The sequence below is a fragment of the Bufo gargarizans genome, chromosome 1 (assembly GCF_014858855.1).
Source record: "Bufo gargarizans isolate SCDJY-AF-19 chromosome 1, ASM1485885v1, whole genome shotgun sequence".
Classification (NCBI taxonomy): Eukaryota; Metazoa; Chordata; class Amphibia; order Anura; family Bufonidae; genus Bufo; species Bufo gargarizans.
Genome location: NC_058080.1, coordinates 481,382,425 through 481,387,165, shown reverse-complemented (window position 1 = coordinate 481,387,165; position 4,741 = coordinate 481,382,425).

Sequence of the window (4,741 nt, the reverse complement as noted above, 5' to 3'; positions counted from 1 at the left end):
GCTTTAGTCTGGTTACTGGCATTTCTGGTAGCTCTCAGTGGGGTGCCTTTGGCTGTTGACCCCCTCATAATACTCAGTCTATGAACTGCAAAGAGTCAGGACTTCCTATGAGCTGCTTCCCCTGGAAGACTCCTGCTGCAGAAGGGGGAGGGACGCTCATCTCCTTTCAACTCTCTATATCTTCTGGTAACCCCTCACCTGGTAGGACTAGCCTAGTTCTGCCCCAAAAAAGGGGGTGGGGGAATGGTAAGTTCCATTCTATCTAAAGATCTATCTCTGCCAGGTACACTGCCACCTGCTGGGCAACCAGGCACAGTGCATATAATACAATACATAAGTTACATAGCAATATTATTAAGGCACAGTATAAGAGGACCAGGAATTCAATACACAGAAGACATTCTTTGCTAGCCATTAGAGACAGTAGCTAGGTGTGAGAATGGTAGTGCCCCCTCTGGGGTACTACAACTGCTGCACACAAAAATCTTTGGGAGTTGGTGACCTCTTGTGCTTTCATTGCATGGACTCTTGTTTGGTCTTAGGAACAGGGTGGTGGACCCATGCTCACCACCTGTAATAATTTGAGAATAGAAGTCTCCTGGATTTCCTCTATGTATGTCTAAATTCTCTTGGCTATATTGATGGCGACAAGTTTTTTGCTCAGGCATCAACACTCGTGGCACCCACCAGGAACTGACCTTTGACATCATCAAAAACATCATGATTGATACTGGAAACTGTGCCAATTGAAATTCATGAGCTATAACACTGACTTTCAAAATCATGGCCTCCATTTTACAGCCCAGTTCCTATGAAGATGATTCGATGGGTTGTCCTGCTTGGCCCAAAACTTTACTTGGTAGAAGAAAGGTGCATTATCACCATATACAGCAATATCCTTTCATGGATTTCTTTAGGCTTCTTTTCTTCCTCTGTAAGCAATTTAATCACATAACGAAACTCCAAATCCCTTACTTTATTTGTAGACCTGCACTGAACTGCACTTGCCATCCTGTCTCTTCCAGTGCTTTCATCAGACTGAACTGCTACTGTATGTGTATATGTGTCTAGACGTGTTTCAGCCTGCACAGATAAGCTCAGTTCTCTAACACTGAAAGAACATGCTGGGGTAGATAACTTTTGAACTGTCACCACCAGACATCTGAGAAGCTCTGACAGATGCCATTCAGAACCTCCTCCTTGAGCTTCCTTTGTTTTGCTTTCAGTTCCTCATCTCGTTAGCCTCTCTCAGCTGTCATGTAGTTGTACTGATTGCATCCCTTTAAATTCCTCCCCATGGTGCATCAGGTGTGCGGTTATATTTCTTCCTGGAGTGTGTGTGCATGCTGATCCTACTTCCCAATCTTCTACAAGATAAGTGTTGTGCATTCCTTTGTGTTTTTCTGTTTGCTGGATCCCAGGTGACCCTGACTCCCTCCGTATCTAGTGTAGGGAGTCGTGGTCGTGTCCCCTCACTATTATAGGGTGTTCAGGTGTTATACAGTCGAGGTACGAGGATATGCGATCATCTACCATTGGGATTTTCGCATAGGCTGAGCCTTTTTGTTCCTTAGTTTTGGATCCAGTGAGTCGTAACATTCATTTTGTGTTTGTCATGGTCTTACCTCCTTGCTGTTCTCCTTCGTTTGACATGTGCTGGCGGCCATCTTGGTTTCTGGGTTTCTTGTAGCCTCCCACCCTGCGGCTCCTCCTTCCCACTGGGAGGAGCTGGATGCCTAGCTCATATATATAGGAGGTCTGTGGCTTCAGTTCCTTGCTTGGTCCTCCTGTGCTCACATGCTTCTAAGACTGCTGCTGCTTCTGGTTCCTGATCCTGGCTTCGTCTGACTACCCTGCTGGTTCCTGATCCTGGCTTCGTCTGACTACCCTGCTGGTTCCTGATCCTGGCTTCGTCTGACTACCCTGCTGGTTCCTGATCCAGGCTTCATCTGACTACCCTTCTGGTTCCTGATCTCTGGTTTCGCAAGACCCTGCTTCGGTTTAGCCATCCGTTTGGACTTTTGCCTTACAGCTTTATTTTCAATAAAGCCTTCTTATTTCCACTCATCTCTTGTTGTACGTCTGGTTCATGGTTCCATGACATTAGGACCAAGCCATGAATTCTGACGGTACAGGGCCATCCTCGCTACCTACGCTGGTTGCCAGACTTGATCAGCAGGATCACCTGTTGGGTCGGTTCGCTGTGGCGTTGCAAACCCTGCTTGAACGCACGGCTCATTTAGCTTCCGTTGCCGATGGGTCGGTTGTCGCTCCTGGGCCCGCTCCTACTGCCGCTCCGGTTGTTGCGCCAGAGTCTACCCCGACACCTGTTGCTGCGCCTGCGGTGTTTCGGGGTATGACCGGTTCTGCCCCCCTTCCACAGCGCTTTGGGGGAGAGCCAACTCAGTGCCGAGGTTTCCTTAACCAGGTGGGCATTTACTTTCGAGTTGCTGCCACATGCCTTTCCTACTGAGAGATCAAAGGTGGGCTTCTTGATCTCGCTGCTCTCGGACAAGGCCTTGGCCTGGGCCAGCCCTTTATGGGAGAACAACAATCCGGTGGTTGCCGAGTTTTCCGGTTTTGTTGCTTCTCTTCGGAAGGTATTCGATGTGCCGGCTCGTGCTGCCTCTGCTGCGAAGCTCCTTATGTCCATCAGACAGGGTTCACGATCCGTAGCTGAATACGCCATTGAGTTTCGTACCCTGGCAGCAGAGGTGGGCTGGAATAATGAGGCTCTGGTCGCTGCTTTCTCTCATGGTCTCTCGGATGCCTTGAAGGATGAGGTTGCAGCTAAGGACCTACCAGTGGAGCTCGAGTCTCTTATTTCTTTCCTGATTTTGATTGACACCAGACTCAGGGAGAGACCTTCCTTTAAGGAGAGCCTGCGGAGGCCTTCTAACAGATTGGCGCCTACGTTTGCTGTCCCACCCGTGCCTCCCTCTCCTCCCACGCCTCCTGGGGATGACTTGTCTGGGGGTGAACCCATGCAGCTGGGGTTTGCTCGCCTGTCCGAGGGGGAGAGGGTACTCCGGAGACGCGAGGGCCGATGCATGTACTGTGGTCTCGGTGGGCATTTTCGGTTGGCATGCCCGAACCGTCCGGGAAACGCTCGCACCTGAGATCCTGTCGGGGGCAGATCTTGGGTGGAGTCTCCTCGTCCCCGGTTTCCCGTGTTGACAAACCACTGATTACTGTTGTCCTCTCCTGGGTCGGGGGCTCGGTGACGACCCAGGCGTTGGTGGACTCTGGTGCTGGTGGTTTGTTCATTGATAGTGTGTTCGCTGCCGCCAATTCCATTCCTCTGCAGCCTCGAGGTTCCCCACTGGCTCTTGAGGCGATAGACGGCAGACCCCTTCTGCCGCCACACGTGACTCATGAGACCCTTCCAGTGGGGATGGCCATTGGTGCCGTTCACAGAGAGTCGGTCTGTCTCCAGGTTATTTCGTCTCCACACTACTCGGTGGTCTTGGGGTACCCCTGGCTCCAGAAGCATAATCCGACTTTCGATTGGAAATCGGCCGAGATCCTCTCGTGGTCACCGCAGTGTGGGGCTAGTTGCATCCATGGGCCTGTCAAGTTGCTGTGTACTTCCTCGGACTCTCTGTTGCCTCCTGAATACGAGGAGTACCGGGATGTATTCGATAAGGTGCGTGCGGTTGCCCTACCTCCGCACCGCCCATACGATTGTGCCATAGAGTTACAATCTGGTGCCGTTCCTCCTCGTGGCAAAGTCTATCCACTGTCGGTAGCGGAGAATGAGGCCATGGAGGAGTACGTGAGGGAGGCGCTTTCACGCGGACACATTCGCAAATCCTCGTCCCCGGCAGGGGCTGGATTTTTCTTTGTGAAAAAGAAGGGCGGTGAGTTGAGGCCTTGCATCGATTACAGGGGTCTCAATCGCATCACGATCAAGAACGCTTACCCGATACCCTTGATTTCCGAGCTGTTCGATCGCCTCAAAGGGGCCACGGTCTTTACCAAACTCGACCTGAGGGCGGCATATAACCTGGTAAGGATCAAGGCGGGCGATGAGTGGAAGACCGCGTTTAACACCAGGACCGGTCATTATGAATCCTTGGTTATGCCCTTTGGGTTGTGCAATGCGCCCGCAGTCTTCCAGGAATTCATCACGATGTTTTCCGTGACCTGTTGCAGCAGTGTTGGTGGTCTATTTGGATGACATCTTGGTATATTCTGAATCCATGGAGGCCCACATTCTGGATGTCAGACGAGTGTTGCAACGGTTTACGAGAGAACAAGCTGTTCGGTAAGCTTGAGAAATGCGAATTTCACCGATCCCAGGTAACCTTCTTAGGTTACATCATTTCCGCTGAGGGGTTCTCCATGGATCCTGAGAAGGTTTCGGCTGTCTTACAGTGGCCCCAGCCCAGTGGTCTTCGTGCCCTGCAGCGCTTTTTGGGCTTCGCCAATTATTATCGGAAGTTCATCAGGGACTTTCCATGCTAGCCAAGCCTCTCACGGATCTGACCAGGAAGGGCAGTAATCCCCAGGTCTGGCCGCCCGAGGCCATCCGAGCTTTTGAGGCTCTAAGTCGCCTTTGTGTCGGCTCCGATTTCTGTCGCATCCCAACCCTGGTTGCCGTTTGTCCTCGAGGTGGACGCGTCTGAGACGGGAGTAGGCGCCCTCCTGTCTCAGCGTAGAACACCAGAGGGTCCTCTGCTTCCTTGTGGGTTTTTACTCCCGGAAACTGTCTTCCGCGGAGTGCAACTATCAGATTGGT